General features: G+C 40.9%; 1 protein-coding gene and 1 pseudogene across 3 annotated transcripts in view; one reads left to right on the top strand and one right to left on the bottom strand.

The window, feature by feature from the left end:
- The window catches only part of SEMA3C (semaphorin 3C), a 200,543-nt gene that overhangs the window by 106,078 nt on the left and 66,518 nt on the right, over positions 1-27,947 (bottom strand). The window lies entirely within an intron of this gene.
- LOC142456499 (elongation factor 1-beta pseudogene) lies at positions 11,737-12,425 on the top strand (annotated as a pseudogene).

The following is a 27,947-nucleotide window of genomic DNA, read 5'->3' as shown; positions in this document are numbered from 1 at the left end:
ATATTTCCTAAAATTATGGTTCTGGGTTTGTGAGAGCTATTAAGTTATACATCAAAAAAGAAAATATTAATAGCTTCATCCAACAAATTGAACAAACAGAAAATGGATAGCAAAGTGAGTCCATAGTAACCAGAAGAAAAGAAGTCATAAAGCTCAGTGTAGAAATAAAGGAAAGAGAAAAACAACAAAGGATTGGCAAACTTAAAAGTTGGTTATGTGAGATCAACACAATGAACAAAGGGAAAATTATGAGAAAATGCAAATATCCAAAATAATAAACAAAGTGGAAAACATTACAAAATAAATGATCAGGATACAGAGATCTACATATAACCTCCTTGCTGGGGGATGGACAACATAGGAGTAGGTGAAGGGAGATGTTGGACGGTGTCATATATCACAAAAATAATAATTTATAAATTATCAAGGGTTCATGAGGGAAGTGGGAGCGGCAAGGGAGAGGGAAAAATGAAGAGCTGATGCCAGGGCCTCAGGTGGAGAGCAAGTGTTTTGAGAATGATGAAGGCAACGAATGTATAAGTGTGCTTTACACAATTGATGTATGAATGGATTGTGATACGAGTTGTATGAGCCATCAATAAAATGATTTAAATTTTTTTTAAAAACATAAAAATATGAAAAATGGCACTCTAACAAATTTGAAATCCTAGGGTAAATGGGCACATACCTAGAAGCATACTAGCTACATTAAGTAACACAGATAGAGGCAGAAAATCCAAATAGACTCATAGTAAAGTAAGAAATTAAACATGGCATTAAAAAAACTCACAACAAAGAAAATTAGAAGACTGGAGAATGCTATCAAATATTCAGACTGCTGTGGGATAAAGAAAGGAAAAATTACTCCATAGTTTATTCAATTAAGCAAGCATAACTCTGGTACTTAAACCAGGTAAAGGTAACAGAACACACACACACACATACACACACACACACACACACCAGTGTGTCTCAGGAATAAAATCTTTAAATCCTTAGCAAACGTTAAGCCAACAGAACTCAATAGGATATAAAAAAAGTATAAATAAAGATATGATGAGATTCATTCTCGTGACACAGGGCTAGTTCGCCTTTCAAAAACATCCACACCACACGAATAAAATGAAGAGAAACACATGATCGTCCCACCTGATGCACAAAGGCCCTTGATAAAGTCCAGTACCAATTCCTGATTCATATGATCAGCAAGATACACAGAGAAGGGAAATTCCTCAACATCATTCCACAGTCTGTGTGTCAGCATCATATTCAATAAAAACTGAGTCTCTTTATCTTGAACATGAATAGGACAAGGATGCTCATTACCACAACTCTAATTCTGTATCACACTAGAAGTCTTAGCCAGAGCAATGAGGCATGAAAAGGGATTGGTACGGAAACACTGTCTTTATTTGTATACTATATATACCCAGATCTTCCACGAAAGAAGTTACTGGAACTTACAGAAGGGTTCAACAAACTGACGAGATAGTACATCAATATCCAAAGTCAGTCAGGTAAATATACACTTTATAAGATCCATAAGGAAACACAGTTGCAAGAACCCAAATGAGATGTGTGTGTGTGTGTGTGTGTGTGTGGAAAACCAGTCCATGCACGTAGATGGGAAGGCTTGCCACTGTGAAAATATCACACAACAATCTATAAGTGTAAATGAATCATTATCAAAAACCAACAATATTCTTTAATAAATGGTAAAACTGATTTTCATATTTACATGGAAAAGAAAGAGATCTAGAAAGGTTAAGTTAACATTGAAAATAAACAAGATTGGAGGTCTCCTACTCCCTGATCTCAGAACTTACTATCTGCCATCGTGTGTGTGCTGCGGTGGAACTGCCTGCCTTCCATCCATACTCTTACGTGACTCCCACTCCATGAATAGTTGAGCGCATATACATAAGGATGTAAATACACATGCGCTAAACTACATAGATATGTATGTATATAAGTGTGTGTATGTGTGTGTCTCTCTAGCATAGAACATCCCTTTCTATATGTAGACACAGTCTTAGATTTTTGTAAAAATGCTAGTATGTGATATTTGTCCTTTGGGGCTGGCCTATTATCATTCAGCGTGTCCTCCAGATTCACTTATTTTAGGGTACCTTGTGGATTCATCATTCCTCTTGGACAAAGTACAGGGAAGTAACCTAGTAACATTCCTTGCTGTCACTCTTCTGTCTAGGGTCTCTGTGACTCTCATCTAATGACGAGGTGGCAGCATGTCAACAAGGTGTACGTGACTCTATAACTGGGAATTGGTCAGTTGAGATATAAATGATGAGTGTGTGTGTAGAAAGGGGGGGGCGTTATATATCTGGAGAAAGAGAGCTTCTTCAAGTGTGGCTAAGACGACTTCCTGGGCGGTGGGTCCGGGAAGGGCTGGACCACTGCTCAACTGCTGGGCTTCAGACGCAGACTGGGGTGCTGCAGAAGTGAGGCTTGGTGATCTGTTCCTGAAGGACCCCAGCCCTGGACACCCCATGGAAAGCACTTCCGCTTTACTCAGCTGAGATTACCCTAATTTGGAACTTACTCTAAGGCACCTAGCAATAAGGATGTAACTCCTAAACCCATGACTTTGATTGGTGTTGAAGGGGCTTGTGGTTTTCCAAGGAGTCCAGCCTTCTCTATTGCTCAATTAAATATAAAGAACAAACTAACAATACACCAAGTCAGAAATTTTCTTCAAAACAAGTATTCTTTTTCATCTTCACGATTAGCTTTCTTGTAAGAAGTGCAGCGAAGATGCTCCTAAGACATCAGGATGGGAGCCCTCATCTCCTATTTCAGACATGCTATCAGGAGAGACCAGCCCCTAGAAAAGGAATCATGCTTGGTCACGTAGAAGGGAAAGGGCACACAGGAAGATCTTGGCGGAGATGGGTCGGGACAGCGGCTGTGGCCAGGGGTTCAGATCTCACCATGGTGAGCTCGGGCAGGACTGCTTGGTTGCGCACAGGCTCCTGTGAGGAGGAACCAACTGGCAGCAGGTACCTAACCACAACCACACCAACATTGCTTTTTATCTTCTCTCCATGCCGTGGGTTTTCTCTACCTATAAGTTATCCAACTTGTGTAGTTTATAGAAGATAATCATTCTAAACTGATTTTCATAAATATGCATTCAATACTGGAGTCATTTCTGATTCTAAGAAATGAAATCAAGGAATTCGTTTCCTACCTCTGAGAGCACAGCTCTTGAAACCCAACGCAGACGCTCTATGGGGAGCGGGTAAGATCCCGCCTAAACCCACATCGACACCTCTTCCCTCATCCTATTTCACGGCATGCACGCTTTTTTAACTCGAGAGATTTTCCTGCCTCCGTAATCCAGTTTTTGAATGTCATACTAAACATCATTTTGCAGCTAAGTTTCTAAATTTAGCCTTAAGTGTGTCTACCTAATTCTTCCATGAGTGGGTAATTGCATAATCTTCTTCATTGCTGTTCTGCATGAAAAATAATACAAGAATCTTTCTTAATCTTCATTTTATATCATTTATAAATAGCTTTACTGCCTGTAATTCAAAACCAGAGAATAAATGCCAAAAATTTGGGCATTCCTAAATTTTAGTACTGGGGACAATTGAGAATTTTGATGCTTTTGCTAGTAATATGTATATTACCACTTCTGACGAAATGCTTACCTAATTTTAATTCTTAATATCGGTTTCTAACGCACTGGACTATTCATTACTCTTATCACGATGTTTTCTTCATGTTCTTGACAAAGTAATATGCACACAAGTACCTTTTCTTCAATGAGTGCACCTGGATGTACTAGATAATACTGTGGCTGGAACAGATTCATAAAGAAAAAAATGGAAATGAAACAAAATCCTCAAAAATGAAGGTAAGAATCTCAGTTGGTTCAAATATAAATTAGTATTTGTAGACATATAATGTCCTGGAAGACAGTACAATATAGATTGATATGTGGAAAATATGTAACAAAATTCCCAGAGTATGCTCGGGGAGATTCTCTCTATGTCCTTGGTGTAGTAGAAACAAGCCAACACCAACCTCACTACTGTTAACTTGACTTAACTCAAAGCATGGCGTAAGCTAATGCTGTAGCTCTTTACGGAAGTAGATGCCACCCTTTCTCCCACAGAGTGGCTGATTGGCCACCGACGGCTCTTGATTCTTTCCTGAATCATGGAAACCTTATATAAGCACGACTTTATAAGAGAAGACTATTTCATCCTTCTCCCATGGAGTAGATGGGTTTGAACTGGAAACCTGAGATTAGCCATCCAACAGTTTGGGGATAGTAACGTGTTCTCATATAGGACAAAAGTTTGCTACATTTGAAGACTTTAACTCTTGTAGTTTCTGTTTATGCAATCACATATTTTTTTCTTGTTGTTGTCAGCTGTCCTGGCGTTGGCTCCTCCCGTATGCACAGAAGGAAACACTTGCTAGCTCTGTGCCTTACCTATGTTTGAGCCCAGTGTTGTAACCACTGATCATCCTACTCACTGAAGGTCTTTCTCTTTTTCACATGCATGTGAAACAATTGAAGATCATGTGGTTGGGTCAGGTGCGCCTTAGTCTTCAAGGTGACATGGATGCTCCTTAACACTTTAGAGAGGCCTTGGGCATCAGGCTTGTCTAATGCAATATATCACTTGATTTCTAGACGGCTGTGCCCAAAGGCACTGACTACAGATACAATTACAATGAAATCCTTACCGTCGTCCATCTTTTCTCCATTTATCATGATGCTCTTTATGTTGAGGTATAATCCATACTGAAGGCGCTAGTCCTCGATCTCGATCATCGATAATTGCTTCAATTGCTCTGTCCTTTCTCTAAACTAGCTATGTTCTCTGCATACTGCATGTTGTTCATGATTTTTCCTCCTGAGATTGATGCCTCTACTTCTGCTTCACTACTTCATACGAGTGAGGATCTGACTGGCAACCAGATCAGACCTCTTCTGGTTTCAGTCAGGAAAAGGAGCATCCAGTTCCACTGTCCTTATCTATCAGGATATTCTATGACAGTGGCCACACAGACTCGCAGACAATACTCATGATTTGGGTGTTTATTAGGGAATTTAACATATTACCATAAATCAGATAAAAAATTAGGAATACAGTCTTTTGTCCACAGTCATGACTCTTCTCAGTCAGCAACAGTCTCTCGCTGATGCTCAGCTAATCAGCCACATAAGCCCCTCAGCCCCTGCCTTGTTCCATATGCAGGAGGACCCTCGCTGTCTCACAGGCTTGGCGCTGCTCCGCTGTTCTGATGCATAGTCTCAGCCCGGGGGTCTCTGCCACTGCAGACAGGGTTCTTGCATGCACTTGGTTGGTCCTCTTCCCTCTCGATGGTCTTGGGCTTGTTCCTTCCTGCTTCTGTGTCTGAGATGGCTCTCTTCTGCTTACAGGGGTTGTAAAAATGATCGGCCAGAGTGCACGTTATTTGAATGAAAAGACATTGGTGGAGGAGCCAAGCATAAGTAACTTCACTTCACCACCCCCTAGTTTTTAGAATTGAAACAATACAATCCTACTACAAATCTGTCCTGATTTGAAACCACATATTATCCTCCTGTTGTGTTACATGATTGCCTGCTGGCCTATGAACAGATTTTGTAGACTAGCTAAGAGTCCCTTTGTAGAGTCTATGAAACACAGCTAAAATCTAAGAATTGTAGTCAAGCCCAAAGCAGAAATTATCCAATAATATCATCAATATCACATCTGTGTAAGCTTTTGAATACTCTAAGCAGCAATGCATTCCGAAAGAACAGCCAGCAACCCGCGCTGTACACAGAAGACGATGCGGAATAAAGGATATGATCTCATCGGATAGCCCGGAATGTCCTCCAAGGATGAGCCTGTACATTGTCATGATGGTGGAAACAATCATTGGCCCTGCTTTCCTGGCCTTTTGCCCACCAAAGCAGTGTTCAATCATTTCTTCATAGTACGCTACTGTGGTTATTCTCTGTGCTCAGGAACATGTATCCAGAGGACCCCTTGGCAAGCCCCAAGTTACCATATCCTTCTAAAAGAGTCTCTCTGACTTGAATTCAGAAGGCCCAGCAGATCCCCTCAGAAGCCAAAGTTCTGATGGAACATTTCTAAGGACACCAGGTAAGACTAAGACAGGTACATTACCGAGAACACTTGTCTGCAGCCAACAGAAAGGTTTTTGTTTTTTTTCATAAACTCATGTCTCATAAATTTTCACCCTAGTAGAATCTCAAGATTTACTACTCCAATAACTTTTTGGAGTCGAGCTTTGGAATCTGGTATTTCTGTATTCAAGCTTTAGAAAGCAATACTTTCCCCTCTCATCCATTCACTCATGTAGGAATAGTGCCGATGCGCTCCAATAAAATGCACTTCAAGTTTAGCTGGAGCAGTCCTGGGGCCACTGCTGCTCCGTCCATGGACTACCTTGTTGCTGGATCCTAAGTGAGCTCAAGGGTCTTGGGCAGAGACAAGGCAAACAGGGTAGAAAAAGTGAAATCTAAGATTTGTCAATACTGGGGCTGATTGTCTATATTTTGGGCCTACAGAATTAATTGGTGTCAATCTAGTCTGTTTTCGATCTTTCAGGGGAGGATGTGTATTAACTCCAGTTACCTATGGCTAATATATGAGGGGTACTCAAAATAAACAAACAAACAAACAAACCCGGAAAAAAGCTCAGCTGGGTGGAGCTGTCTTAGTATGTATTTTCCCTGCTAGGTGAGCATCCAGCAGCTTTCTCTGAGTTAGTGCACCCAGTGGTGTCGCCTGGGAAGGCTCTCTCTGGTCACGATGAATTTTTTCGTAAAAGCAGTTTTGCTTGAACCTCGTTTTTTTTGCGATGGCCAATTTAAGAGAACAACGTGCAGCTATAAAATTGTGTTTCCTGCTCAAGAAAAATGCCACAGAAACTGTTGGGATATTGAACACAGCTTACCAGGACAACACTATAGGTAAAATCCAAGTGTATGAGTGGTTTTCTCATTTCAAAAAAGGTGAAATGTTGATTGATGACAAGCTTCATTCTGGACGTCCATCAGCTTTCCAAATAGAAGAAAATGTTGACTCATGGTGCATTTGGAGTTCTTTCCACTCAGTCAGACTGTTAATCAAGCTTTCTATTTAGAGGTTCTAAAAAGATTCTGTAACAGTGTGACAAAAAAGACCTGATTTGGGGCAGACGGGTTTTCATTGTACCACCACAATATACCTGCTCATGCAGCCATCTCAGTGTGCCTGTTTTTAGCAAAAACCGGCATGCCTCTCTTGCCCCATGTACCTGACTCTGGCTCCCTGTGCCTTCTTGTTGTTTCTGCAAATGACGAGGGGCGTGAAAGGACTGAGATTTGACGACACAGGAGAGGTGAAGAAATAAAACAAGGGAGGTGCGGTCAGCCATCCAAACAGATGAGTGTGAAAAATGTTTCCAAGAATAGAATCACAGATTTGACAGATGTATGAAGTGTGATGGAGAGTACTTTGAAGGTGATAAGGTTGTTTTGTAAAAAAAAAACATTTAAATACATAGATTTTGAAATATATATATATTTCAAATATATATATATTTCAAATATATATATATATATATATATGGATACCCCCGTATGCCTATTAATGAACTAAAATAAAATCTACTTGGAAAACCTAGACTGATTTCCACATGTTTTCTAGCAATAACAGTATTTTTTGAAATTTGCATTTTATTACTATAATGATTTAAATTTTTGGAATGTGTCCTACTGATAGAACAACATTATTTCTGCATTTAAATATAAGCCAAGACTAATAATATTCATTGGGAAAACAGAAAGTTGATTGTATCTTGGATGCCCATTATCCCATTGTCTATTATGTGTACTGCATGGGAAATGTGTAATTATTTTAAATTTCCCTTGCCAGTACTATTTCTTTATATTGGGATTATAATAATATTAAATATAATAATTTTATATTTATGGCTAATACATATCCAGTACATCTAGTAAAATAATCCTTCATGTTTATTAATAAATTCATTTAATCTTCACAGTAACCATTTCAGTGGAGAATTATATAGCTTATCATTGAAAATGGAGCACTTTTTAGCATAAAAGGAAAGAAAGTAATCCTCATGCCTAGAACATTGGCATACATGTTGCCTATTCTTGGCAAACTAAAATGGATCACCAGACACATGAGAGTTGCTTAATTCTGAATACACGGCCGAGGAAACCAGAGGCAGCGAGGGTAAATTGCATGTGTACGTTTGGAGAGTGGAGACTCACGGGGCTGCAATATGAGAGGGCAGTCATCCGAAACCACCACCGTCTGTGAGTAGAAAGACGGGCTCTCTCGTCCCACAAACAGTGGCAGTCTGGAAACTCACGGGGCAGTTATACACTGTCCTATAGGGTCACCATGTGGCAGCACGTCGTTTGGGTTTTTAGTTTGGTTGGTTGGTTTAGTAAGTGACCTTAATGGTCACTCAGGCATCTCATTCCAGAGCCCTTGCTCTTGTGATTACAAGATTGTAATCTCGTCATCTCAGCTGAGGGTGGTGATAAAGGGAGTTTCAATTTTAACAATTTACTTCTTTTAAAATATTCAGCTGTAAGGTCATTTTAAAGTGTGTGTGTGTGTGTGTGTGTGTGTGTGTGTGTGTACATGGCTGGTTTCAACAGGAAGTTCATTAAAAAAATAAATGTCCTCAACCACTCCTGTTGTTATAAGAAGGGTTGACATTTATGTAGCCGTCTCGTCATATCTTTATGTAAATGACGAGCTTCTATGAGTTTATTTTTTGTTCTTTAAAAACATGTAGATGTAGAGTGATCTTCTGATTAATTTTATTTACATAACCAAGGTTTTTAAAATCATTTTATTGGGGGCTTGTACAATTCTTATCACAATCCATCCATCCATCCACTGTGTCGAGCACATTTGTACATTTGTTATCATCATCATTCTCAAAACATTTGCTTCCTATTTCAACCCTGGATATTAGTTCCTCATTTCAACCCCTTTCTCCCCGCTCTCCCCTCCCTCATGAACCCTTGATAATTTATAAATTATTATTATTTTGTCATATCTTACACTTTCCGACATCTCTCTTCACCCAAGTTTTAATGGTCCTTAAGAAGTTAGCAAAGTAACTGTTTTAGCCTGGTCACCAAACTTCAAGTTATTAATAACTAAATAATGTATATACTTTATTGAAGACCTTACGATGACTAGTCAAGTAAAAATTCACATAAAGGTGTGCTAGGATAAATGACGTTGACAGGTGGTAAGAAGAATTCAATCTGATCCCTTGGAGGCAGCATTTTGGGATATTTAGTGTTTTGCATCTATTCTCTCCTATACACAAAGGATAAAGTGTGTCACCTTCTGAGCATCCGTCCAGAGTTGCACGCAATGGAACTGAAAATCAATATGAATTAATACCAAAGTAGCAGAATGGTGACCTGGGTGGAAGGAGCATTAGCAACAATAGAGCGACGTTGGCAATGGCCTGCTGCACAGCATTTAAAAGAATGGGTGACGTGCTAGTCAGACAGTTTCAACGGAGACATGATCCTGAAATGGCTAGGAAGCATGACTCAGGAGGGATTCATGCTGATAAAAATGGAGTGCTGAGGCTTACAGTGTATTGGATTAATAAACAAAGAAGCATTGTGACTATAAATTCTTCACTAGAAGAGAAAACGCCACAAGGATTATTTTGTTATCTAGCTGACACTTGTGTTTCTCGGTAACTCTCGGTCAACTTGCATGAGCTTGCCTCTGCTGTTCAACAAATGGGAACTGAAAAGGAGACCCGATTCGATTCTTTCTCCGGGGCAGTATCCCAAAGGGGAGGCCTCATGCAGAATCTGCCCCCAGACCAAGTACGGCAGTCACGTAAGGTGCTGTCCACCTAAAGGGCAGCAGAGCAAGTCCAGTTGCCTCCCCACAGGTTTGGAATGAAAATTACAGGCCTAAGGACTAAACTTGACGAAAAATCAACATGCCCTCTCCTCTCCTTCCTCCTCCCGTCTTATTTCATTCTAACAACCACATGCCACTAGGTAATGGGATGGGGAGGGGCAGTCACTCAGACCCAAACCCCACAGGGTTCAGCATGAATAGAGAGTGAAGAAAAAGAAAACTCCTCTCTCTCGGACCCCTACTTTTCAATGAATTAATTTCTGAATTCAAGCCATTTTTATATCTTTGTGCCATGCCTTACCTGTGCACATGTTCCTTAACCAAGACTCACATTCCTTATTGGAGGATCTATTCCACAAGTGTGTAAATCCTTCCAATAATGCGGGTTTGGGTGTTTGTGACTTGTTATTCTTAAAGAAGGGCATTTGAATTCTCAGGACTCACAGATATTATACGTATCTCAAACCCTTCCATTTAACCAACTAACTGAGAAGCATAACTAGCAGTTTAAGAGAAATGAACAGAAAAGACCAAAAAGAAAACTATGAAAAACTCTGCCTAAACTGCATGATTCGTTGCTAAGTTGGCCAAGACATCTCAGAAGTGCTTATCTTTCAAAGAAACATTTGTTGGTAGTTTTTGACTTGTGTTACTGCTTGCCAAGATTACATTTTAAAAAATAGTAGCCATACCTAAAGAGAATCCCTACCTATCCAAAAATATTTCATTAAAAACATGTTTTAATATAATCTTATGAGCCTTTAGAGCTATCAAAATTTCTTTCTAAGTGTGTCTAGCTCTTCTTTTTATCTGTGAGCTTTAAAACTTGAGAATAATATTGGGGAAAATGTTTTGATCAGATCAATCATACCATGGAGGCACAATGAACAAAAGACAAGGAAATTAACCCAATTTAAAAACTGGTATTTCAAAATATGACAAAGAATATTCTTTTTTCACAGTTTTGTGGGAATGTAGTTCACATACCATACAAAGCAATAGTCCCAGTGAATAAAAGAGTTGTACAATTATCACCACAGTCTATTTGAGAACACTGTCCTCTTTCCTGGACACCCTGTTATTAGCGCTCTGTTTTCTCCACCTCCTCCGCCATGTCCCTAAGAAACTATTGATTCAGTTACTGTCTGCATAGCTCTACTGTCCTAGATTTCATATTCAGAAAAACAAGAAACACAACAGCAATAGTAAAATAAAGCCAAGCAAAACTTCAATAACCAAGAAATAAACATATTGAGAACTAGAACAAATTTAAAACAGATCAAAAGGGAGATCAAGTGGTAAGGTAGACAATTTTACCCTCACTGCATCTGGAATAATTCACTTTAGCAAAGGATATCTTATGTGTAGAACATGGTAAATTGAACCAAGTAGTCTGCTAGCGTGTTCTCTCTCACAACGTCTTCAATGTCCTTATACGTTTTCCTGAGATACGTTGTGGGAGTTTTTATCCACCTCATTGCTTCGCATGCAGCTTGAATATTGTGCATCTCTCGGAGCTCAATCACTCCTGTAGCGCGTGCAATCTCTGGAGCACACATACGATTTGTAACTATGTCTACAAAATTATGAAGATGCATGTATATGGTTCTTATGTAGTCATGCTGTTTTAGTAGGTAATACTATGGTCTGCACTCTACATGGTCAGCAGTTCAAACCCACCAACTGATCTGCTGGAGAAAGATGAGGCTTCCTGCTCCCATAAAGAATTACAGTCTTCCCTTTTTGTCCAGTCTCCTAGTGTTCTGTCCTTCTGTCTGTGACCCACTTTTCCTCCGCTGACACCCACCTGGTCCAGCCGGCGCCATGGGTTTCGGAGACTTGAAGAGCCCTGCCGGTCTTCAGGTGCTCAATGCCTACCTGGCCGACAAGAGCTACATCGAGGGGTAGGTGCCATCGCAAGCAGACGCGGCACTCTTTGAAGCAATCTCCGGCCCTCCACCCGCTGACTTGTATCATGCCCTACGTTGGTATAATCACATCAAGTCGTATGAAAAGGAACAGGCCAGTTTGCCAGGAGTCAAGAAAGCTTTGGGCAAGTATGGCCCTACTGATGTGGAAGACACCACAGGAAGTGGCAGTGCAGAGAGTAAGGATGGTGACGACATTGATCTCTTCGGATCTGATGAGGAGGAGGAGGAAAGTGAAGAAGCAAAGAGGCTGAGAGAAGAACGCCTTGCACAGTGTGAGTCAAAGAGAGCCGAGAAACATGCACTTGTTGCCAAGGCTTCCATCTTACTCGATGTGAAACCGTGGGACGATGAGACCGATATGACGAAACTGGAAGAGTGCGTCAGAAGCATTCAAGCAGACGGCTTGGTCTGGGGCTCATCCAAGCTCGTTCCGGTGGGATATGGAATTTAAAAACTTCAAATACAGTGTGTAGTTGAAGATGACAAAGTTGGTACAGATCTGCTGGAAGAACAGATAACTCCTTTTGAAGACTATGTGCAGTCCATGGATGTGGCTGCTTTCAACAAGATCTAAAATCCCTCCTGGATGGTTGCACTTAAATAAATGACTAAAGGACAAAAAAAGAATTACAGTCCTGGAAACCTACAGGGACATTTCTATAATGTCCTACAGAGTTGTTATGAGGATCAGCTCAATAGCAGCGAGGATTTTTGGCTTGTGTATTAATTTTTAATGCATACGGTTCAAAACCAGTAGTTGCTTCACAGGATAGAGAGGCCATCTGCTCCTGGAAAGGGTGATATAGAGCCTTGGAAATTATACAGGGTAGTTATGCATTGGAATCAATTCAATGGAAATGGGATAATGCAAGGAAAGGCTGAGAGCCTTTCCAGCAATACGAAAGTTGCACATGCAGCCGGCGATGATGACTGTGATAAGTAAGTGCAAATTTGCTCGACACTAAAATAGGACATCGAAGACAGTAGCGCTCCGCTCAAAGATGGTAGCTAGTGCCCTGTGCAAACATGGCGGCCAACTACTCTGCTTTGGAAGTGCGGCTGTCCACGATCCTGACACTAATCCAACCTGATGCATCGGGTGCCGCACAGGGCTCTCCATACCTCTTCTTGGCCTTCTCTCCAAGGGCTTCCATGTGTCGCTTCTCCTTTTCCTGTTACCATGACCTGAAAACTCTGGTTTGTTCCTCTCCTGCTTGGTGGCCATGGAAGAACTGCTTAGATGCCCCAGATTGAAAGACAAGTGGGAGTTAGCCATAAGAGAAATGTTCATAACCCAGGATGGCCTGAATGGATATGTGAGATAGATCATTAGGCCTTTCTAAGCCCAGAGAAGCAGATTCCTAAAGTATATGAGAAAGTCTCTACTGGACTATAAACTACAGGACATCAGTTGCTTTGGGGACTCAAAATGCATATTTCTTAAAAATAAAAAATTTCTTTCCAGCAATTCTGATCTGTCTCATGGTGCACAAAGCTGCTTGCCTGGAGGGCTTCCCTCTGGGTTACCTGATCATCAGACACTGGGCCAGAGGACTAATCCTCAGTTATGTAGCTATCCAAATAGATTTCTAATTTAAGACCTCTGGGCATAATGTCCAGTGCGCTGTATTAGAGCTTTAAAGGTAGTTTGAGATTCGAGCGATTATCGTGTAAATTTGTAAAACCACAGACCTTTGGAGGAAAATGTCAGCCTCACTTGTCACAGATGAGGAAATCAGTAAATAAACTAAGCCATGGACGTCAGAATGTTGCGCTTAAAATCCCACATACTCATACGAAAGTGTACACAATGAACTGGAAATGAAAAATGGTCAACGTAGATGGAAACATATGCAAGATAAACAAGAATTTTGAGGTACATGAGGCTGGACTGTTCACGTTCCTGAAGCTACTACGTACTTGCCCAACAGAGAGCATCCAGCGCACGCACACTCTTTCCACCAGCCCTATTGTGCTACTGAGATCAAAGACCTTTCAGCCGAGACGAGCTCTGCTTAGCACTGAGCATGGGTTAACGCTTCATTCTCCTTTCCTGGTTACTTTAGGAGTTTTAGGTTAGGGAAGAAACAAACCTTTCTTCTACAATTTCACTCAGAGTATTACTGAACCCTGGACATTCAAAAGTGAATGGAATCTTCGGAAACGTTGGACTCCGTACGCGAGTTATACCTTTTGTCCAATTCTCTGAACTATTCAGGTTTGCTGGCAGCTTTTAAGTTTTCAGACTTAGCTCTTTAACAGCATTCCTTCATTTGAAACATCTGTCAACAACTTGTTGGAACAGTATTTATCATATTTGAGATCTTACAGAATAAATCAAGCAAAGATGCAGACCAGCAGACACTGCCTGGTTGCCTATTGATGGGGACGGGGTGAGGAAGAGGGGTAGTATGTAAAAATAATAAATTTATTTTCACAAGATAGATAAGGCACTGTATCCTAGTTACGTGCTTTGGCATACATATTTAGGTAACCTTTTTTCCCTCGATGATTATTGCTCAACAAATCACTTCCTTTGCTGCTTACACAGTGGTGAGCAGTTTTGATACGACCGTCTTGGAGATTTGGGTTGTTTGGGAAAAGCTTTGAACAGACTCCCAAGAGAAGATATCTGATCTTGAATTCTATAATTTTCAAGTTCATCCAAAAGATTTATGTCTGGTCTCTGGTGGATTCTGTAAGATTATGCTGCTCCAAGATCCTCCCTAAATCATGGCTATTCCACTGAGTGAACAGAAATTAGCACATTCAAACAGGGATTTGGGGACTGTGCGCTTTCTGGTCACGATTATTTTAGGGCACACGTTTGGAAACTGAGCATTCTTGCCTTGTCACAAAATGTTGACAGCCCTAGTTAGGGGTCCCTCTGCTCCACTGGATGGCAGGCTTCCCATGAGGCCAGGGCACGAGGCCTTATTTGGTGATAACAATTGAGCTTTCCGCTCAGTGACTGGCACAGAACATGTTTGGGAACTGAAATTGAAATCAAAAAATCTCTAACACCTTTCCCACATGTTTTCGGTTAGGAGTTCCTTTGTAAGTCTGCCAGTCTCTCTTCATTTTAAAATGACTGCTTTTAGAGAAAGCCTCATCTATCGAACTTATGACTTTTTGGCTAGCAGCCAAGCATTTAAAACCAGTATACCACCACGGTTCCCAGTCATACTACAGTTGAAGGAAAAATTCAATTATTGCAGACAGGAATTTCTATTCCCATGAAGAGTTATAGTTTCAGCAACTCACAGGGGCAGTTCTACGCAGGGTCACTGTGAGTCAGCATCGACTTGATGGCAGTGTTTGTCCTGTTTTCATGTGATTTGTTTTACGTGAGACAAATGGTCAACAGTTACCCTAGAGGAACCGTTAGGAAGGTAAAGGTGTGCGTGTGGACGAGAGTAAAAGAAGTAATGAAATGTGGTTGCGTGTGAGAACGTAAGCAGGGTCGCTGAACCATGTGCACAGACATTGTTGCAGGGAAGCCTATTTTGCTGCACAAACTTTCTCTAAAAGTTAGGAAAAAAATTAAGCATAGAAGTTAATATAATATTTTTATTCCACTAGCCATGCAGCAACAATACTATTACTTCTTTTCTGTTTTTAATTATTATTTCTTAAAAGAAGTGAAGTGCTGCCTAACTTTCACTGGGCAAAATAAACTATGATTATGTATGATGACATGAATTTCTAATAAGAAAAATGTTTTGCCGTGAAAGAGTATGAATCCTCCCATGGTAGCTGTTTTCCTTTCTTCTTCACTGAGGTTTTTGGAATGAAATCGGGCTGCCAATTCTTCCCTCTGATAACCAACGTCTCTCCTGCATCTCCTCACAAAACAGACACCATTAGATAGCCGGTGTCTTTTGAAACACTACTACACATGGCAGAGGCCACTGATTCAACATGGCCAGCCCTCAAGCTCGAGTTTTGCCTAACAAATCTAGTATTACAGAGGAATTGCCATGTCCCCATTTGATAGTATTTAAAACGCACATAAACAAACAAAAACAAACCCTCACCCAGCGTGCTAGATCTAAGTTTGCAGAAAGAGAGGGGAAAGATTTAAAGCCTGAAGGCTTGCAGAGGTCAAAGGCTTGGACCAATCACTCTTTTGGCAGTGGCAGACACAGAATGGGCACGTCCATTCGATCAAAGGGAGGGACAGTCCAGACGAGGCCACCCACAGCACAACTGTTTGCTTACGTGGCTCTTTTCATGTGGCACCAAGAAGACAGGTGCATTAGGGCTTTGAAATTGTTTGAGGAGACCTTTAGCTTGGTGAATTCTTTTTCTCACATACGTAGTTACCTTCTAAACATTCTTTTGACATTTCTTCTTTAACTGGTGTTTGTTTATTCAGCGTCAGTAATGTTGACAGAGCTTTATGTGTGACTTTAAAGCAAATGCACTCTGAATGAAATGATACGGATTTTCACTTAATTAAAAAGGCTTTATCGAGTTAACCAAACGCCAAAAAAAAAAAGGTGAGACTATACCAATATAAACACTCCTTTATAATTTCATTTCCTAAAAACAGCAGGGCACAAAAAGAGTTACATACAGGGCCCATAAAAAGTTGTTTTTCCTTATATAGACAACAAAACTTTGATTAGAAAAAAAATCCATTCAACATCTTTTATTCCTAAACCACAGGAATATCTACCTATAAGTACATATATGCTTTCAATCTATTCCAAATCATAATGACCCTATACAAGTATATAGACAAAATGTATAGAGTATAGATAGATAGATAGATAGATAGATAGATAGATAGATAGATAGATAGATAGATAGATAGATAGATACAGAGAGAAAGACAGAAACAATTTTCCCCATCAGCTAATTCTGATGCCTGATACCAGAGTTAAGGAAAAGGTCTTGTAACACAATCCTAGATGCACAACCAGGAATTCTCATAAAATCCACTTGCAATCAGTGACCCTGTGGAGTTTCTGAGGCTTTAAAAAGTCTGGGGCATATAGCTCCATCCTTCTCTGAGGAGCATCTAGATTCTAGAGCATTTGAACCACCAATCTTGCAGTTAGTAGTCCAATGCTCAGCCAAGATGCTACTGGGGTTCCTTTTAGGGTTCCTCAATCATTTCAAGATAACTTCTAATACAAAATGACCCTATAAGGCAGATTGGAACTTCCCTTGTAGGTTTCTGAGAATGTCAATCTTTACAAGAGCAAAAAGCCTCATCTCTGTATGTTGGCACACTTAATGTGTTTGAACTGCTAACCTTGTGATTAGCAGCCCAAAGAACAACCCATTATGCCGTCAGGGCTCCTGGGCTCCTTAGCAGAAACCTTTATTAGACAAAAACATTGCAATGTGAAGCTAGTGTTTCTCAACACCCCCTCCATCCAGGTGTATACACTTCAGATCTCTCGAGTCTTTTCTCAAAGAAATCCGCAATCTTCATACCAATTCATACCAAAACAAAAGGACATGGTTCACATCCTTGAGGAACTCAACTTGTATTCCTTTTTCATGTTCTTTTCAGTTGGGAGAACTAAAACAAGTTTGCAGGGGCAAGATCAGGACTACCTGGAGGATGAGGTAAGGTTTCCCAATAGATAGCCCTTCCTCCCCACAAAGAAGGACCAGTTGCGTGGTCACTATGGAGACAAAAAAATGTCCAGTGCCACATTCAGACCATTTTCTCATCAATGCAGCTCCCACTTTCACGAACACTTCATCCTAGGATCGCCCAGTGTCCCTCCAAGAAAATATATCGAGATTACTTCTCTGGAACCCAAAACGCAGTCTCTGGAATATTTTAAGCCGCCGTGATCTCTGGGGAAAACTGCTGGACCCTCTTTTGAAGGGACTCATGAGACTAAGACAAAGGTATAAATGAGGGAAGTTTTGCACACAGCCACCCAGTAATCACAGAGACACGGCGACACGCTCTTGGTTTGAATACATCTGTGTGTTTAGACACTGGAACTCGGTAGCAATACTTTTTGACTTACCCTCAACTCATCTATGGATTAGAAAATAATTCTGTCATAAGAATGTCATCTTTTCAGTTAAATGTGTCGTTTAACAGCATGATGTCATGTATTGACGTGTAAGAATCTGAAATAGTCTCAGCCTACTTCGAACAGCAAATAATATCTTTTAAGTTTTAGAAGTTACTTCATTTTAGGTCCACTTTGCATTTTACAAGCAGCTTTTGGTGGCAAAATATCAAGTCAAATATATACCAAGCCAATTGCAAAGAAAAACCTTGATCCCTTCACATAAATTAAATAGTTATAAATTTAAATAATTAAAGTCTTGAGAAAGTTGATGTCAAAGTTGTAAAAGTGTAACTCTTATTGAAATAGCAGCACTCATTCTTTCAATAAATATATGTTGCATTTGCATTGCTTGCCAACCACTGTCATAGACTTGGGGAATACAGTATGTTCTTTATTCTGACAGAGTTTTTATTCATATCTGAATGAAATGCTGTAAGAATTACAACTTGTTTCTAAAGACATCTTCATACATGCAGCTAGTAAGGCAAATAAATCCAGAAAGCTGATACACAAAGGTGTGAAATAAAAAAGAAAAATAAGCAGCTGTGTCTTCTGAAGAAACTCCAAAATACTACAATCAGAATAATCACTTTATTCTCATAGATTTTCAGCGATACACATGGCTCCTAAATCTACCATTCTATTTCTGACAATAAAAGTCTCATTTTCTAAATTAAACACCTCTTCCTAAATTTTGTCATTGTAACTTCCACCCGGTGTACAGTACAAAACTCATCTTCTGTCGCAATCTGTCGCAGGCTCTGCCTTCTATAAGAGGCCCTCTTTCTCCCAAGAGCCTCGGGGCTCCAAACCTCCTGCTTCCCTCCCACCTCTCGCCGCCTGCCCCTTGTCGGAGCCCTCCATCACATGGCAAATGGCTCCTCGTCAATTAAGGATGGAAAGATCCCCTCTTATGATTTTCTACCCGACCTTAATTTGTAATTAATTTATGTACACTCTCAACCTGCCTGCCCCATCTTGAGCCTGTCTAGCGTTTCTGAGGCTGTAGAACTTTATAGGAGGAGGCAGTCGGAATATTCTCCTGAGGAGGTTTGAACCGCTGATCTATCAGTTTGAAGAGTAGCGATATTTCAAACTAGAATAACACACACGCCTATCCCTTGGGGCCAATATCAAATCTGTGTCTCCACTGGCTAAGAATGAATCTGCTCTTCGCTGCGGGTTTGTTAGGAGTTGGAATTGACTCGGGGCATGGTTTGTTCAGGGAAAGGATGTTTATAAAACTAATGTCTCTAATCACATTATTTATTGCACATATGTATACTTACAGAGAGAGAAGAGCACTACATGGGGATCTATGATTTGTTGTCGATGATTATAGCGGCATTCCATACTGGCCTACTGCAGTATTTAACAGGCACAAACATATTCCAGTCATTCTCGCGCCATGTCTTTGCTTTTGTTATGGCCTCGGTCTGCAACATTCTCTAAATCTACATTTCCATCTGAAGGATGCCAATTAATGGAACAACCCCCTATTACTCTGTTTTCAATTTTTACCCCCACTTAGTCTATATTTCTTATTTCTATATCTGATTAGTAGGAATATAATCTCTTACCATATAATTACAGACTATAAATGTGTTATGAGTAGGTATTCCATTTTGGTTCTTTTAAAAATTATCTTCTGTTTAATAACTTTTAGTTACAACTGGAATCAAATAACATTTTATAGCACATTCAAATGCAAAAATGCCTATAGATATTGTTCCTATAAGGAGCTGTGACGCGGAGGATGTGCACCTAAGGAAACCGATGGCCTGGGGAGTGAGGAGTCTGGGCAGACTGCATGACTGGATAGGGCTAAGACCCGGAGAATGGTCATCTGAGGAGTCTGGGCAGACTGCATGACTAGATAGGGCTGAGATCCACAGAATGGTCATCTGAGGAGTCACAGCAGACTGCATGACTAGATAGGGCTGAGACCCGGAGAATGGTCATCTGAGGAGTCACGGCAGACTGCATGACTAGATAGGGCTGAGACCCGGAGAATGGTCATCTGAGGAGTCTGGGCAGACTGCATGACTAGATAGGGCTGAGATCCACAGAATGGTCATCTGAGGAGTCACAGCAGACTGCATGACTAGATAGGGCTGAGATCCACAGAATGGTCATCTGAGGAGTCACGGCAGACTGCATGACTAGATAGGGCTGAGACCCAGAGAATGGTCATCTGAGGAGTTCCATGGCTCTTTGCCATGATATTATGGTCAACTCTCAATTAAAATGAATGTGTTGACACATGAAAACCACATTTTATGACACATACTGGTTTAAGAGAATATCTGGGCTCAAATATTCTTAATGCAATTATTTGACTTCTATATCCGTTCCACTTGTCTGTTTGTTCAAAGAGTAGCCAAATCACCCTTTATCAGTGAATTCCTACATGACGACTATGCTCTGTACACTCAGCACTTCTGAAGGGCTCAAGAATGGCTGCAGAAGATGTTTGTTCTGACTGAAAGTTGTCTGGACGAACTGAAGACACAAAAAGGAACTTAAGCCTGAGGGGGTTCATTCATAACTCTTCATATATTCATAACTATTCCTATGCTCACAACTCCATATATTCATAACTTTATACATTCATAATGCTTCATATATTCATAACTCTTCATAAGAGTTCATTTAACTCTTCTTATATTCATGACTTCATTCATAACTCTTCATATATTGACAGCTTTAAATGCTATTATAACTCCGCAGTATATATTTTAAACTGTCAATATATGAAGCATGTAAAATATTCATTTGTAATTTCAGATACTATATGTTTCCTATAAGATTTGTATGTTGGGAAATATGAATATAAACTCTCCACACAAGTAAGTTTTTGAACCCAGAGAGGTTAGTGGCTGACAAATTTACTGAGAACCTGGCCTTAAAAAGAATACAGAAAGAAATATGACTCTGAATTTGTGGAAATAATGTAGCTTCTGAATCTAAAATGTTCAGCAGGTGTAGTAATACAGAGAAAAGCAAGAAAACGTTCCAGAGAAGAGGTTGGAATGCTGAAGAAACCCTACTTAGAGAGCACTTGACATTTACTATCTGCGTTCTGTGAGCAAATTAGCTATCTAACGTGAAACTGTGTGAACTCATAATCATACTATCTAAGCACTGCTTAACAGAAAATCCTTTGACAAGGAACCATGCATACTCCTTCTTTCCCTCCTTCCCTAAGTGCAAGGAGGATGGGCAGAGCTGACCTCCTCTGGCTCCCTATTGCCACAAGGCACTGCTTCAGACAGGCCTCAACGCTCCATGGCCGTGAGCCAGAGGAGAAGGTTCCCCACAGGCTCAGCACTTCTCTGAGTCTCTGTACCACAGTCTCTGGTGTTTCTAGTAGCAGCTTCCTGAGATCCACAACCTGCTCTTCAGGTAGTCCTGGGACTTCCCTCTTTGTCCCAGACAATGTTTCTATACAGAGAAATGGCTTTAAAAGGAGGTGCGATTTTTGTCTTATTGTTAACTATCCTCCCATGTTTCTAACCTCTGGTGACCACATACTCTCTTTCCTTGTGAAACAAAGTCTATTCATGAAATGTATGTGATGATATAAAAAAATGTTAGGCTTAGCAGATCCAATGGGAAGTCGTTTAAATCCAGAGAAATTCCAAAAGTAGCCAACTGCAGGAACCCACAGCTAATATCTATGTGATTCTGCCATTTGTCATTGTGGACAGGCCAGGGGCCAGGCATGGAGTGAGGCAAACTACCACCAACATTTGGGAAAATGATTTATTGGTCAATTTGGACTTACCCAGAATGAATGCAAAGCAGGTTTGTTTTAGAAAAGCAACAACTATATTATAATGCTAAAATATACATTTAAATCAACTATATCGATAAAAATGTTCTATTAAATAAAATTAGAATTCATTATGCCTGAGTTAAATGTACATTTAAGAGTATGACCTCTTTTGATGGGATACATTATGAATGATCACCATTGTAACTATGATAGTAGAGATTTTTTAAAAGCATCTTTTTATATAAAATTCAGCATTCCGGCTCAGAGCAATATTTAGTAGCTGGATGAATGAACTAGAATACTACACACGCACACACACTCACAGAGTTAGCAATGCTCAAAGTAATCACATATGAACTTCATGTTCATAATCAACTGTAATTATGTAGCAAAATGTTAACAAAAGTGTTCATTAGCAGCAAAGAAAATCTGCTTAGCATCTCATTACAAGACAAGGAGGGATTGCTTGACGCATTAACCTACTTGTACATAGATCAATTGTCAGATGTTAAAAACACATTTTTTGTGCTCCCTTTCGTATTTATAGTCTCATCAAAAATCCTCACAGGTGAAGTAGGAAGGTTCAGTGGGTGATGACTCTCTACAGACCATCTCTTCTGTTTCCTACGCTCTCCCCTTGCCCTTTCCAGACTACCCTTTCCAAGGAGACTCTCACTGCCATGAGGCTGATGCAAACTCGGAGTGACCCTGTCAGTCAGGCTAGAGCTGCCCCTGTGGGTTTCTGAGACTGTAACGCTTTATGAGAGTCAAAAGACTCACCTGTGTCTCTCGAACAGCTGGTGGTTTCAAACTGCAAATTCTGTGGTTAGCAGCCAAATAGTAACCACTAAGCCACCAGGGTCCCTACAATGAGACCAGAGGATCCTCCACTCGGATGTACTGATGTGTTCCAGGTCTGGAACGGTGGGAGGAGGAAAACGAGCCAGTAGAATCAGGGGGAACTTAAATATAGATTTTATGAACATGTTTTCCTCCTGTTCATATTTAGAATCAGTGGGTCTTATTACAAGATGCGTTATTTTTGCCTCAAATAAGTTTCTTTTTACCCTGAGAGTCATGCTCATGGAATGGCATTGTTTTTGGTTTCTGGGATTGCAAACCTCGAGTCTCCTCTATCGTGCTCTCCCAATGCTCACACAAACAAAAACAAAACGGCTGCAGGTATCGGAGGGTCGCTCCCGCCTCAGGTCCTTTTCCTCCTTGTCCCCTCCCCTTGCTATCTCCCCCTTTATATTGATGCCAGCGTTCATTTTCATGGAGCACACCTGTAGTAAAATGCTGCAAAAAACCTTCACTCTCTCTGTGGTCCTTGTAGACTCAGAGCTCAGCCTACAATCTGGACAGTGCAGTCTTTTGCATGATCTGTCTGAAACTTTTGCCCCGTGGCTTCTGTAGCCCGTGCATCTCTTAAGGCCTACACACGGGTTACCAGGTTCCATCACAAGCTCTTTCCCTGAAATGATCTGAGCCCACGTGAGTAACACAACCAGAGCCACAACTCAGCCCTTTGACTGTCAGCCGACCTCAGATGTCCCCAGTGCATTGGTTGCCTAGTTTTCTACATTGCCATCTTTTTGGAAGCAGACCAGCAGGCCTGAATTACACCGCGCCTCTACATGGGTTCAAACTGGCAACTCCTGGTTCCGCAGTTGAGCACATTTCCTTTGCGCCACGCAGAGACCTCGGGCAGCATGACAAGAACCTCCTAATATCCAAATTCAATCTGAAAAGTGCCTTGTTCTTCACCGCTGTGTCTGATGCCAGCTATCGCAATCAACATCTTCTCACCCACAGTCATGTAGCACCACGGATATTCCTCCATTAAAGAGCAGGGTAGAGTTGGCACTGTAGGTTATCTTCCTCTTTACACTATAAATTGCTTGAAACTAAAGATAACACTGTTCTCCATAGACTCATGCATTTCTTTCCTTATTAAATCCATTTGCTAGTTAGTATTTTTCAACTTTAACTGAACTAGACTTTGTCTTAGTTCCACCCAAGGCAACCTAAGTGTAGCTACATCAAGCTCTCATGGTCCTGTTAGTAGCCCAGCTAACTCTCCTTCACACCCAAACTCCAAGAGTACAAATTCCATCGCAATAACACGAACTGAAAACAAGGACATACGTACCACCCACTGTGCTAAGTAACTTTACATGTAACAACTTACTTTACTTTCACATCAGCATGTTAGGAATCCTGATTTTATGCATGGGAACAGTGACCCGTATTCTTGTCCAAAGGGACCAATGAATCAATTTCTATCCACTGTGACACCATATATGGCAAGCTTGCTCTTTAGGATTTTCTAGGCTATAATCTTTATGAAATCAGACTGCCAGATTTTTCTCTTAAGAAGTCTTGGGTGGGTTTGAACCATATGTCTTTTAGTTAAAGGCACTTAACCATTACACCACAAGAGTATGGAGAAGATCAATTGGTTGCCCAAGCACTTGTAATAGAGTCCAAATTAAACATCGGTATTTGGCATAAATTCTTAACCTTTTACCGGGGGATATATGTTTCCCTGGTGGTGTAAAGGCTACCCGTTGAGCTGTGATCCACATGGAGGGTAGTTCGAAACCAGCATCAAGTCTGAGGGAGAAAGACTGGGCTTTCTACTCCTATAAACTGTTAACAAGTTAGAGTCCAGGAAACCCGCAGGTGTGCCTATGAGTCAACAGTGACTCGATGGCAGAACACAGCAGAGACACTTTAACGATTGGCTCTCTAAAGGCAGAGTTTGGCCTCTAAACAGTCCTCTGAGCGAGGAACCAAGCCCTCCCCTGGAGCCATTCACACCGCCAGCAACACCACATCCCCTGCCTTTATGAAAAGAACTTGCCTGGAAAAATGTGCTCTTTCTTTCGGGCTTGTGAATTCAGCCTTTAACATTGGCTCTTTGAACATGACTTGACCACCTTTAATTTATGTTCCTCTATAAAAGTCAACATGAGTTTCTAGCTATAAATTTTCCATGCCTTACTCTTGAACAAAATTGTGTTTTCTGTCAGTATTCCATTTAAGTTCATGTGACCTCATTCATTAGCACATATATTTATAGCTGCTTAAAAAAGCCCTCAAATTTTCAAAAACATCTACCCACTCAAAAGTTTTTTTTTTTAAAAAGTAGGTTGAGGGGCTGATTAAAGATAAGTAGGAAAGAAAGAAAATTTAAGAAATAATTATTGCATTTAACTTTCACTATAAATTAATCTCTATAACATACCATTGTATCCTGTTATTTCTCTTTTTTTCTGAAACTTTTAATTGTTCTGTGCTGACTACATTATCAGTGTCATTGCCCTGCGCTGCTTACAAAACTTCCTACAGAGCTAACTCAAACTTGCACACCTGACTACTATTCAGATGTTCTCATGCAGCGATCGACTTGTTCGACTAATGCTTAATAACTGCCCGTACGCCTCAGGCACTGTTCTCGGTTCCATATGATGTTAAGTGGTAAATGGAACAAAGACCTTGACCTCATGGTGCATATTTTTCAGTATAAGGTATATGTATACACTAGATAGTTTCAGTGCTAGCTTTATATGAGGGGGCTTCAAAAGTTTATTGAAAAAAATGTAATTAGTCCATGTATTTATGTTTTAATCACTCATATGCATGTCAATATTATCAAAATTTAGACATTTGGCTTTCTTAAAAATTTATTGGGTACCTCAAAGAATTATTATTTATTTGGTCTAAATTTACTGGTATTTATCATAAGTGAAATCATAATTGACAAAAATATTAAATGTTTATTAATTTGTTTACATAGGCATAAATTCAGTGCACATCAACATACATAATATAGTTATGAAAATATATTTTCCAAAACAACCTACTGAGAAGACTAGAATTGTTTTCCAATTAAAAAAATATCTTTAATAATTCAAAAAAGTCACTGCCGGGGAATCCATTCTGACTCAGTAACACGACATAGTTTTTCTAAGGCTTTAAGTCTTTTGGAGAGCAGAGAGCCTCGTTTTCCTCCCACAGATCACGTGGTGGGTTCGCTCCACTGACTTTGTGGTTCCCAGTCCGACACATAACCCACCGCATCACCAGGAATCTTTCTGAAGAAAAATAAATATCGCTCCTTAACAAAACAGTTAAATTGCCTTCATGATTTTTGTTGCAGTATCAACTGTCAATGTTGCTTCGGGTGAAGTTCAGTATGTTCATGAGAGAATGAAAGTTTTAAAAAAGGCAATTCTACCTGTTTTTATACTGAAACCACCTTTGGTCGGTGGATGCCCTGGGCAGGATTGGGGATCTCCCAGTCTCCAGACCACGCTGGAGAGTCCGACAGGGAAGGGCGTGGCGCCTTTAGAGCGCATGTGCAGTCGGGAAACAGCACTTGGAGGAAGTGGGTTTTGAGGTGATGTCAACACCTGCTGGGGACGTACTGCACGCGAAGTGCCAGAGCTCTGGGGCAGACAGGAGCTCGAGCGCTGTGAGTGACGGAGGCAGCCAGCGTGGAGCGAGTGTGGGGAGGGGAGAGAGGCATGCATGGCGGGTGCAGAGCCAGGCGGTGCCAGGCTGCACGAGGCAGAGGTCGTCAACTTGTGGCCTGAGGAGCTGAGCGAGACATCTGTCTGACTCATGTTCTTAATTTGTGCGCACAATGTCTTTTTTCACTACGATCATGGCTGTTGTTCTTGGCACTGTGCCTAATTGTGAAAATCTGGGCGGATTCCACATAAAAACTCTGGGTTTCTGTCTGACTTCCCTATAAAAAGCAGACTTACCATCCAGTGCTAAGGCTGCTCCCATGGGTGGCAAGACTGGGCTGAAGGGGTGCAGCCCCTGTCCTGTGTCTTCGGGAGCCATAATCTCCACAGCCCCCGTCACACCTTGAATGTGGAAGCCTTCGCGGTTGTCATTCTTCCCCACCTAACTCACGCTTAAACTCAGCTGTCTCGTCCCAGAGGAGGAACTTGCTGGCCTTGACACCATTTGAATTTGAATTAAGTGGAATGAGACATCACTTAATTGTGGTATACACGGAAGCGGCATATTCTCACTTCTGTATTTTTATGACAGTAAATATATGTGACTATACACGCATATATTCAAATGCCTACACAAACAAAAAACATCCTTGCCATTTCAACATTCTTGACTGTACAAATCAGTGACATTGGTTGCATTCATCACGTGGACACCATCATCGCTATCTGTTTTCGAAAATTCCCATCACCCTTAATAGAGCCCTGGCTACTCCTTGTGTGGAAACAGATGCCAAAGGGAAGAAAAGCTGCTATTGAAACGTCCAAGAGGAAGTTTGCCCTTCCTCTCCTCTACCTTCTTCATCTCCATCCAGCTCAAAGGCCCTTCAAAGTTGTCTTTGGGTGAGAGGTTTCCCTGGACTAAGATGAATGGCGTTTGAACCCATCATACAGTCAGCCAAGGCACCCAAGCACTCCTTGTTTACACCTGAAGCGTCTACTAGGTGGAATCAAAGTCTGCAGACCTTTTCACACATAAGTGCAATCCACCCCAAGGCCTCTCGTTTCTTTGCTCTTTCCCTCATTTATCTCTCTGCCGGACATTGAGCTGTGTCTACCAAGATTGAGTTCCCCAGTGAAGGTAAACTGTTAAGCAATTCACTACCAGCAAATTCCTTGGTGCTTTGGGTGTCCTCTAGGCTCCTGGGAACACAGGCTGGGCGAGCTGTGTCTGGGAGGTCACAGCCTTGGGACTCATAGTAAGTAGTTCTGCTAAGCACACAGGGGTTATCGTGTGTCTGAATTCACTCCATGGCAACTAACAACAAGCAGAGCAAATACAAGTCATTGAGCACTTTCCTCACCTTGTCGAGACTGCTGACAATGCTATCTTGATTACTCACAATAGACAGGCCTTTGACAAATTCTCTAAATTGTATATAAAACACCATGAGCACACTGGCTCTCTCCCTTTCTTTATCTGGAAGATAACCTTCCTTTGTATGTTGTCAAGGAGCCTTGGTGGCATAGGTAGGAAATCAGGCTGTGAATCACAAGGTCAGAGGTTCAAACCCACCAGTTATTTCACAGGTGAAAGATATGGCTGTAAGAAAGACTGACGGTCTGGAAACCCAGGGAAGAGCACTTCTCTGCCCTATAGGTTTACCACGAGTCAGAATCAACTTGATGGCAGTGTTGCCATTCTCGTTTTTTTTCCTGTTTGTTTTGACGAGATACTGTTAGGAGTAAATGAAGGAATGCATGCGGAGCACGCAGTGATTATTAGCTGAATG

This window comes from Tenrec ecaudatus, chromosome 9, assembly GCF_050624435.1.
Source record: "Tenrec ecaudatus isolate mTenEca1 chromosome 9, mTenEca1.hap1, whole genome shotgun sequence".
NCBI classification, from domain to species: domain Eukaryota; kingdom Metazoa; phylum Chordata; class Mammalia; order Afrosoricida; family Tenrecidae; genus Tenrec; species Tenrec ecaudatus.
The sequence above is the reverse complement of the archived record's forward strand: the minus strand, read 5'-3'. Positions and strand labels throughout refer to the sequence as shown.